General features: G+C 32.9%; 1 protein-coding gene across 1 annotated transcript in view; it reads right to left on the bottom strand.

Moving 5' to 3' along the window:
- Positions 1–12,126, bottom strand: part of LOC123720635 (alkaline phosphatase-like) — a 36,103-nt gene that overhangs the window by 17,590 nt on the left and 6,387 nt on the right. The window lies entirely within an intron of this gene.

The raw sequence follows: 12,126 nt of genomic DNA on the forward strand, positions 1-12,126 counted from the left end.
AAATAAAAGGTTGAATCAACCTCGAGTTTTATTCTTTAAATAAAGTGGCAGTGAAACACTCATCTTACATAATTACATCACAAATAATTTCATAATTAAATAATTCCGGTCTATCGATATAAAATTTTTGAATCGATTGTATTTCCACAATAGGAAAAACGATTTCACTCAAGCATAATAAATTTTCTCGTATTGAGAGAGAATTTGATTATGAATCAAGATTGCAAAGGGAATTAATCACATTCCTCAATATCATCTTCGTTCTATAACAATAATATTTATAGTTATCTATTATTTATTCAATTACATCAAAGGCAAATATATAATTGCTTTAACGGAAATGACTTCTAGATGACATAATTAACATTTCAACAATCCTTTTAGATCGCAATTTATTTGCTATTATTATATATTAATAACAAAAACCTATTCGTTATTTCAACGTAAGTTTAAAATTCTGAGTGGTGTCGCGTATAAAACATAAAAGTTTTGTACGCGGATGCGGGCTTTTCCACCTTTCAAATGTACTTTTATACTTTTTGCTGGACCAAAAGCAATTATACAACCACATATGCACAGAGAGCATTGTAAGTCTAGTACTACAAATTAGAACATGATTTTTCTCGATTCTAATCTACTTCAGAATTTTTAATTAGAAGCTAAAGTTCAAAGCTATACTTGAACTAAAACTATTTTATAAGTTACCTACTTAAAACAGCCTCAATACTTTAGTAATTTCTTTTCGAAAAGATCCTTATGAAATATTTAAGTAAAAGATTTACTGATTGATCTATTTTTAAACAATTGATTAGTGCCTCTTTAATATCATTATGTCTTAGTTTGTTCCCACTTTGGAAGCTAGCCAGAACGTATAGTGCTTATATGTGATAGTCAAAATAATTTGGGCACCATGTCAAAACGCTCAGCTTTGTCGCAATATTATAACGACTTTATGTCGGAGGGAAGACAAAGTTTGGCTAAATTTTATTATGAAATTATTCGATGGATATTTCTTTCTATGCCTAATTCACACTTACCGTTGTGGTCAAGGCCAACTTTGTTGGTAATTAATGTTTATTGGCTTGCTTTTCATTACTTATAATCATTGGTTATGCTTTAAAAAACAAATAATAAAACTATTTTATTGTTGTTCTATATTGACTGTGAGAAATATACGACTTCAAAATGGTTATCAAAAACACTCGGTGGCTGTTTACGATCGACGCTTCGTTCGATCCAAAATATCATTTTCAGTTAATTTATCGCTGACGCTTCGGTTTGATTCATTTGGCGTTAAATCATTTTAACCGCTTGTACCATTTTTTCCATTCTGTTAACGTATCTGTTTTATAAATCAAGTCCAGTACAAAAGAAATTAAACTTAAATACTATAACTGCGCAATTAACCCTACGCAGGTTGGCTCACGAATTTGCCAACCAAACGGTCGGAGAGCCGCATTCCAACTGAACGGAGACAAAAAACGATCACTCCGAAGTTGATCAAGATCATGTTGACTGTTTTCTTTTGCTATCGCGGTGTCGTTGGACTTTGCACCACTATGTAAATAGATATAACATCAACGAAACCTATTATTATATTGCTTGAGACTTGACTTAGTTCATATACCTTTTTTTTTCTAATATTTTTTTATTTTATCGAGGTGGAAATGCATTTGCGCATCCCTTCCCCCAAAAGTTGCTGGGTGAGCAATACCCACTACACCACCTCGAGTAGTTCCAACAAAGCCGCGAAACAGAGGCTCTGGGTTCGCTGTCGCATTCTACCGGGACCTCAACGGCATGTTACATTGAAAAACCTACATATCCTTCTGTAGCATTACATGCTCACAGAAGGATACCACTACATTCCATACTTTGGCACTGCCGACCATTATTTGGACAACACTAGGTAAACCAAGGTTATCCCAGAATGATTATGAGATCACTGCGGACAATCCTCCGACGTATGCTGTGCCATATCATCATTTGCGCCATACTCCAAGCAGCCAATTAGTTATCGCCGCGCGATCTCATGCAAGTATTGTCCAAAACATCCGTGTCCTGTCAACACGTGCACAAGAAAAAAGGTAAGGATACCACTTTTTCTATTTGCCCAGTCACTAAGTACTGGACGAATAGCATAGTAGATGTTGGCCCGTTGTTGTTGTTCTGTATAGTAGATGTTGGCCCGTGAAACTAAAGCGCGTTAGTATTTTAGAGCTTTAAGAGCAACCTTAAGTCCTAGTAGGCCAATCCTATCAACTACTAAAGAAGTCCCAACCTCTAGTAGACGTACCTTTTCCTATAAGGCTCTATACCTTGCGCTACAATGAGGGCATCATCCGCATAGCAATTTTTTTTTAATTTAGCTAGCAATGTACCGTTAAGCACCCAATCGTATCCAATGTTCCATAAAAGGGGGCCCAGTAACTAAATCAATCCCAAGGATAAGGATCATTCAAATCTTCGTCTAAATTATAAAAAGCTTTATTGATAAATTTACGTTTGACGAGAGCTTTGAATTAAATATTTATTTATAAATGATATTTCACTGGAGTTTAATGTCTATTATTAAGCCTAGAAATACAGTTTTGTCAACAAAGTTTAGTTCTATGTCCTTAATTTTCAGGTTACTAATATCTCGCTTTACGCTAGAAGTTACAAATCTAATACATTTTTTTTTATTTTCATTAAGCAGTAAGTTATTTACATTAAACCAGTAATTATTAACTATATGAGACATAGATTTTTTTTACATCGTTCAATAAAACGTTTTCCCTGTTCACTTAAATAGAAGCAACGTGTCGTCAGCAAACATTACCATCTTATGTGGTACATTAACAAAGAGCCTTTAAAGAACCTTCCAGATCAACAACATGGGATCGCAACCTATTTTATTCGCCTGCAGGCCGCGAACTTCCCCCGCCAATGAACGGGACCTTAAACATTTAATTATCTCCTGTAAGTATTTAGCCTCCTCCCCAGATATGCTTGATTCCGAGCTGCAGTCACCCATTTTTGAAATAACACCAACGATTAATACTCGTGCAGTGGAGATAGGCAACGCATAGCAATAACAGCGTTTGGGCTCCACAAATAACATGTCCACCTCGGTCGAGGGCTCGACGCGTATTGAGGTCACATACCTACCAAACTAGGTGAATTTATATATTATATTTAAGATAACTCGCTTACTTAAGCGAGCATACCATTGTTATGAATTTGTCGTATGTAGACATTTTAATCGAAATTTGTGCGAAAGATTATTTAATCTACTCAATAAGCGTGATGTTTATTTATAGGTACTGTGTCACATTAGACAGGCTAAAGTTACATTATGTTCAAAACTTTCGATTTTATTTGCTCAAGCTAGCAAAGCTTAGATTCAGGAATCCGAGGTGAGCTTCAAACTTTATCTATAAGATGTTCGCTAACTTTCTAGTAAAGATTCCATTCGACGAAGGTTGAAGGTTTGTTCCTTCCTACTTCACCTGTACAGTCCTACATACAAAGTAGCATGTTCATCCATTGTATTTAATAGTTAACAACAAAATCAAGTCAAGAAAAATCCTATTGATATTTAGACATTGCAAGAACATGAATTTACTCAGATTAATATTCCTACCCTTAGTTTCTTGCGTAACAACATTTTCTCTTTAGAAAATTATAGTTATATATTTTATGTTACCTTAGTACTACCTTATCTGCTAACTTCATCAAAAGGATAATCTTATTTTAAAGTGGGAAAGGTAATACAATAATATCATTAATTATTATGAAAATAGTAATATGGAAGTCGGCCGTTTGCGAACAAATGCAACATGAATTTATTAGCAGTTATGGCAAAGCTTGTTTTTATAGGAAACTAAGAAAGGTTATATTGTTGCCAGTCACGCAACACGATAGCGTTTTAACGTTGCGTTGTGGTTTCACGAGCTAGTTAAGAAAATTGTTAATCTTGATTTATAAAACAGTTTTCATTATAATCTAACGAATAAAAGTACAGTTTAATTAAGTCACGCCACACTTTTATAACATCGAATCTAAATTCTTGAAGATGAAGGTACATAAACATACTATTTTTTCTTTAAATAGAGTCAAAGTATAGCAATTATTTATGTCTCCCTCGACAAGTTCAAGAACGAAAGGAAATAACGCGAAGTAGAATATGTGGGCATAAGTTTGCGAAACGATTGAAATTAACTCGAATTACAGATGTTTGTGTAATATAGCGTACGATACTTAGAAGGCAGAACGAAAATATAACTATCAGGGATGATTAATGATGTGGGCCTAGGAAAAAACCTTGGAAAATGTTTTTCTCAGGCAATCATCGTACCCCAATCCAACATTATAGAGGCTAAACCTACGGCGATACTCCGACTACGAATACTAATGTAACTAATGTAAAAAATACATTAAACTTTAAATAAAATTATGTCGTTGATTTATATCCAAACGAGCTCTGCTCTGCAACGAGATCAGTTACCAAAACAGAATCCTATGCATAGTGGTGTAGATAAAAATTGAATTAGATTCACCCAAATAGAAATCGTAAAATAAACATCATTTATCTAAATTTATATTTATAGCGTATAATAAGTTGTAAAACTGAACTGAATAGGCGAAGACTGAAGCTGAAACAGAATAGATCTTTCGTAATTTCTATGATTAGATTTACTTGGTTCAATTATTAATTAATCAAGTATATGATGTATGGTGAGGGAAATAGATTAATGATAAGCAGACAATACTTAAATAATGGCACAGGAAGGTCAAGGATTACACGTGGTAAAGGAAGCTCGATGTTAGTAATTGACATGTATTATATGGTATTATATATATATATATATTATATAGTATGAATATTATCTCTAACAGGAAGGCAGAGGCAAAGTTTGTTGACAAAGCGGCAAACGGGATCCTGTACGATAAGTAGTAAATTATGAGCTGAATCTAAAAAAAACACAGGGTCAGCAGTTATATTACTTAAAATAGCAAGGCTGGCGTGATAAATAAGTTTGTTGGCATCAATTTAGCAGTTTAGTTACTATATTAGATTCTACTTTTTTAAAAGCTAGACTGTTGAGCCAAGCCAATCGAACTGACGAGTTACTAGTAGAATCGAAATTGCCAAATCATAATTATTGTATTTTCATTTAAACAATGAGATAAAATAAAACAATAGAAACGATAAAAAAGCTTGTACGTCAAATGTGTGAATAAAATAATCAACGACACATACTAATTAATCACCATATTATGTTATAAAGGAGGTTCTACGCAATTGAATTTACATCTAAGCATTTCTGAACAGCCGGCCGTGGCCGCTTTGGCGGTTGTGTTACGTATTTGTCGATTGTTACGATTTTCTCATTTTGCCCCACATTCAGAAAGGCGCAAACAAAATTCACAAAACATAAATAAAAGCCTTTTAGTTCGTCTGTGCGGGAAAATTAAATTTTAAACAAATTTATGTTTTCCATTCGGTATTAAGGAATAACGTGCTCTTTGACGAGGGACTTTTCTTTACTACTGATAATAAACCTTCAACCACATTCACTAACCATAATCCTAATTTTGTTGATAAATAGGATGCTTTCAACCATTATGACTTTTCTAGCTGTGAAGAGTTCTGACCTGTAAATTTTTTATAAAAATTTAAGACACTGGCGCTACTATAGTTAACTCAGAGCTACTTCTACTTAGTTAGCGTTTTTCCTATGTTAGCGGCTCTATTATATGCTATACGGTATACGGTAACTCTTCTTCTTTTAACTAATATTCTCAATATTATCAGTAAATCGTGTGTTATCAATTAAAGCCTAAATAAATTGTTTATTAATATCTCATTGATAATATTCACAACGTAATATATACAATTACTTCATATCCCGTTTATTTCACTGTCAAGAATTTTTTCGAATCTGGTGCGACGGACCGTCGAGTTTCTAATGTTCAAAATGATATACGAAATGAATATAAATAAGTCAATCATGAACTTCTAAAAGTATTTAGCATTTGTGAATTTCTAATGACCTCCATTGGTCTCAGTCATTTAATTATATGTAATAATTTACATATAATATATATAGGACCACTGCTCAATGGGTTGAACGTTCAACCTGGTTAGATATCAGAGCCGATTTTGCCAAATTATTATATTCCATATTATAATATTTAATAATAGCAATTCGTAATTTATACATTGAAATTATTTCTTATATGATATGAATATCACTCTTTTAAAATGTAACACATACATTTAATCTCAACCCAGTGATTAAGGACTGAATAAGAAACTTTTTCAAATTAATTTTTTTCATCAACTTATTCACTTATTCGGAGAACTCCGTTTCTTTGATTCAATTAGCAAGAGTCGTGTCCATTTGTCACGGGCGGACTCACTTTTTACTTGCAAACTTTTATAACCACATTATGTAGACAGAAGCACAGTGGCAGTGAACCCGTTTCGAATTCTCACGCGCTTTGGATGCACTCTAATGCAATAAGAGCGTACAACAATGGCGTTCAACAATTTATGCTTTTCATTTTTTTAATATTTGTAAGTGTCCTATTTAAACCTAAATCGTGTCGTTATCTCTAAATATTTAAAATAAACACATTATCTGTCACAGAATACGCAAGTAGTAGGTGAAACCAAAATGTCACTAGAGTCTAAAAGCAACCTGACTGACCCGATTGTGTTGTAAAGGGAGTTATTGAAGTATCAATTTGTTGAATCCGATTCACGGTATATTTACAGAACGATAATATTAACACTAGAGCCACATTTATCACTCGGGCAATAAAGATGCACCGCTATATACTCTTGTCGACCAACAACATATTATCCTATACTTAATGATACTTCAAGTATAAAGGATATGTTCGCCGCAGTGGAGGGAAGTTCGTGGAGCGATTGCTTACACAAAGCTATTAGCAACATGCGTTAAGATTTATTGAGCGATTTGTTTGTTTAAACGATCAAATCCAAATCTAAATAATATAATGCAACTTTTTCATACATATGGTTCAATTATTAATTAATTAATTGAATTGGGAGAAAATAAAGTCGAATTTCTTATTAATAAAGGGACTCCAGCTGTGTTCGTTTCAAGTTGTATTCAATGAATGAAAGCAGACGATTCCTCTTTTGAAGATTTGTGATTTCCCTTCAATAGAAAGCAAGAGCTTAATGAAATTTTGGCTTAATTTTTTTTCTTTTCATTTATTTCAATTAGCTTTTTGGAATCTTTTCTAGGCATTAATTCATAAGTAAATTTCTGATACAATTAAAGATACTCAGATAATATTATGAATCTAATACGTTTGATACGTAGTAATTAAATCTATCTGAAGGGAATTATAGACCACGTTCTGTCTAAGTATGTAGTTTATAAACTTCTTTGTTTGATGATCGCATCGCATTTATTTAAGTTTACTAATAGATTCATATATATTATGACTTTACAAATGTATAATTATGTTGCTTCATACAACAAAAAAAACAACAATAACCATAATATAATAATAGTGCACCGAGCATCGTGATTTCTTAGATCTTATTGACTATTTGATTGATTGATTAATGTAGGGGACATTAAGCTCGGTTGTATTTTTATATTATTATTTCCTTTAATAGCAACGTCACTATTTGCAGGACTTGTTGTGTTTAATAACTTCATAATAGAATTGCAGTAACCGTAGAGGACTGCTTCTGTTTTCTACGAACGCTTTGGGCTAGTTATCATTTCTATTTTAAATCGAATTTACACTAAACAATTGACTGTCGGCTGGCTGGTGTATTTCGAATATATGAATCATCGTTTGTAAGTTGAAAAACGAACGTGCTTTAACGAAATATTATAATAATCTGGAAAATAGATATCCTAGTTTAAAACTATTCCGAGCATTTGCGTTATTAAAATTTAAACTTATTAAAAACTAGAATGTTTTAATTAGGATAGTTATTGCACAGTCTCCCTTTCTTAACTAAAAGTAGCCGATGTCGATAAACAGTTGCCACTCAAGTTCCGATGAAACACGTCAGTCCAATTGTTCAATAAAGTAATGCATGCAAGAATTACAAAGTTCGTTTACGCATTTTCACAGCGTCTGTATTAAGCGAACAATTTGAAAGTTTGTTGATAAGCAGCATGAACTTTAAAATACTTTTCGTCTCGTTAAATCGAGTATAATTACTCTGTACACCATTTTGGTTCTGGATCTTCAGCCGTCAGTCAATTTCCATCCGTAGCAGTCAGTAGTTTCTTAACATAATATTATCTTTTGATTAATTATTCCTTGTTAGTTGATTAAATAAGTTTAATTAAACTAGTTAAATTAGTTTACTTCGAAGGGCTTAAACGCAAATAGTAGAAAAATTAAATATTTTCGTATCTATCAAAATACAGGAGTAGGTATTTCCTGATATGTTTACATACGAGTAGTTTATAATAAATTACATATGTACAGCCTGTCCACTCTCCACTCCATTGTTTCACCCTTCCATTCATGGTTTATGGGAAATAAAATCACCCTTTGGCCATACTGTCAGTAAAAACAGATGTCTATAATGAATAGTGTTAACAAAAACAGTACGCTGAGTTCTCGTGCCATTTGCTTTTGTCTTGAGATAATTTTCCTGAACATTTGCTTTCATAGTAAGCTCTAATGTTTGTAATAGGTTGTTGCGATCTCCTTTAACTGTAAATTGAATGCATTAAGGTTGGGCGACCAGGTCTTTATTGGGATAATAAAATTGGTCGTGCGAACAACTGTTAGGTTTGAAAAAAAAATTTCAAAGAAATGTAGAACTAATGAGATCAATTATAAATAATAATATTTTAGATAATGATAAAATATAAACAAATAATAAAATCCAGTAAAATCTATATTTTAAGGGCCTTCTGCAACCGAACTTTACTATATGAGTAAGCCAAGCCGCACGGGCTTTGTGCGACATTTGAAGCAATAGCATTACTCTGGGTAATAATCCTTGATTGTGTCGCCCTCATTTCCTTTTATTTCACTGATTCCACTCATAAGTGCACAAAATGTGTACTGTCAATTCCCAACATATGTTGAATACTTACGCCTTATAACAAAAAAAAACGTAATGGATATCAACATTATTAAATTATATAGTTTAAATGTTAAAATGAAAATTGTTTCAATGTAAAATGATGATCTAAAAACGCAATCCACATATAAATAAACAATACAAAATACACACTTTACATACCATCACTAAAAACCGTAAACAACATCTCAACCTGTCCTATGCTAAAACTGTAAATATTCCTATTGTGCAACAAAAGTTTAATGTGTTATGTAGAAATTATTGTCAAGTACCGCTAAAATGTCAAAAGGCCGCCACGATACTTCTTTTTACCTAAATATCCTTTTATTGTGTATAGTGTATAGTAAAGTTTTTTTCCTTTCTTCATTCTTCACTTGTTTAGGCAAAGCACTTTACACGACCATCCATAAGTCATCAGTTTTATGAAACGCGGAAATATATTTCACAGAGCAAATATTACTTTGTGATTAGCATCAATTTCTGGGAAGCATCCGCAAAACTTTGTTTGTAAAAGGTCGACTATATACGTCATAAGAAATTGTGATTCAGAGATGTTGCTTTTATTTTTAGCGGATTGGTTCTTTTTATCTATTACCAAATAAGAATGTACGTATTGAAATGTTATTGTCAGTATGGAGTCCGGAGCCAAATCATTAATTTTCTAAATAACGCATCCGTAACTCAATATCATCTCCTTCATATAAATTACGATCCGTGCTCTACAATCCATTAACTTATGATGTTATTGAACAATATCCTACAGGCTGCTGCCAGCACTTCTAAAATCTAGGTCAGTGGCGTTGAACGAGTGTAATCATCCCGGTTTGGTGTTTAAAATGAAATGTCACATCTGCCACTAAACCAACAGCATCGGAGCCCTTTGGAACGTGTCTGAATTGTACAGATTGCATAATGTATGTCCCATGGTAGGGAAATTATCGAGGAGTTTAAACATACGGATGTGGTAAATAGCGAACATCAGAAATTTGCTTATCGCCTATGCTGTGTTAGTTAGCCTTACATAAGAATAAACTACATTGTTGACCTACTAGAATTGATGAAATAGATGAAATGACCAAATAGAATTTGATTAAACCATTAAAGCAGCGTTGCCATAATACTTACATCAAAACACAGCACCAGTTATTTTAATTAAATACTTTTGTATTTTTTGCATTTTGTCGTCGTGTAATTGCTTATGAATTTCTTATTCATCTCATTTATTTGTTAACTTTAAGAACCGTGTATTTGTATAAAACAATTCAGTGCTATTTTTTTAGATTAATCAAAATGCAGATGGTATTTTCCTCATGGTTTGTCATTATTGTTAGTTTTACTTTCTTTATATGGAGACCTGTAAATTTTCTCCGTGAGAAAAATTTAAGTAGAATTTCTGCTTATCCAAAACCAAAACATTCCAAAACGAATAAACTTACAAAAATCAAGTAGTTCTACTCGTATATCACACAAAGATCATATTATAATTATCGACTAGAATTAATATTATTAAGTATTTTATTAGTAAAACATCTAAGAAGAGGTCCATTAGCTATGCAATAGAAAGTAAAGGCTCATTGAATTTCAATCTCTTAAGACTCCGTTTAATGCTCAATCGCTGGAGCTATCCCAGAAATGCACCATCTTTATTCTAATCATAAATTCCATTTCACTTGACTCAAATTTCCTGCGCACGAATAAACTTTCCGACCACCGCAGAGCTAGCAAAATATTTTGTATTGCGTAAGCAAAATGCTTTTACGTTTAACATTCGTTTTCGTTAACTCACCAGTGTAGAAGGCGCTTGGGAGGCCATTAAGCATTTCCTCTACCCCATCGTCACTTACTTGTTTAACATATGACAACATTGCTTTCAATAAATAATAAATTTAATTCATCCTTGTGCTAATGGTCCAAATAACGAGAGCCTGCTTCTCATTTATGCAGTCTGTGTTTAGTCATATGTTAAAACTAAACTCTGCATATTACTTTTTGCTTCTGTAAAGCACGTATGGCCTGATTTATAGTTTTGAACCGGAAAGTTAATTTAACAAAACATCTGCTTACTCTCTCTCCTAGCCAACTTGTGTACTCTGTTTCACTCACATAATATAATTACGAAATTTTGTACGAAGTATCTGGCTTTTGCCGTGGGTGGAGTTTATAACAGTTGAATATTTATATTCAAATGCCAATTACGGCCACAGTATCCCGAAAGGAACTTACAGTTTTTCATTGGCTAACACATGGTCACGGGACAAAGGACAATATAAAGTGTATGTAGCTCAGGATTTCTACCAAATTTAAGTGCAACGTGTTCAGTTTCACAAGCTTTCGGCTGTGTTCGGCTTCGCTCTGAAGTACAATTGAAATAAGATCAATTGCTAGCATAATCATGAGAACTGGGTTAATTATTGTGAAATCCGAGTAAAAGATGAAAAGGGTAGAGTTATAAAGGTTCAATAGACATCGAGGCTCGTTATGTTGTGAACTACTTGCTTTACGCAAAATGTATGTACTGATGCGGACTTACCAAGTACATTTTCACAAAATTTTCGTTATTTATGATTTGGAGCTTATCAACTCAATTTTAATAGAACCGACATCTCGTTACATTCATCCCCACTTTTTATTAATGAGTCCCTCAAATTAATTATTTTCTTATTCATAGCAGCATGTAGGTATGTAACTATTAGTGTTCATTACAGAAAAAGTATAAATGAGTGTTAATTGGCTTACATAAATATTATAGGTATGGAATATTCCCTTAACTTAGTTTAAAACTTAATATGTAACAAGTACTTTACAGAGCTTTCGTGTAACTTATCGTATTGTAAAAGCTACTTGAATAAAATCTACTTGGACGATAACTGACTAAGTTTATGTTAACAAACGTGTTACTACTGATGATTTTAAAAGATACTTTCTTGACCGTAAATAATGTTAAGTCATCTAAACCGTGCGAGTGGAATTTTTTTTTGGATTCTCTGAGAAATACAGCTGACATTGGCAAGCGGAGCCTACGGAAGGGTGACAAGTTTATT

Source organism: Pieris brassicae, chromosome 2, assembly GCF_905147105.1.
Source record: "Pieris brassicae chromosome 2, ilPieBrab1.1, whole genome shotgun sequence".
Taxonomy (NCBI): Eukaryota; Metazoa; Arthropoda; class Insecta; order Lepidoptera; family Pieridae; genus Pieris; species Pieris brassicae.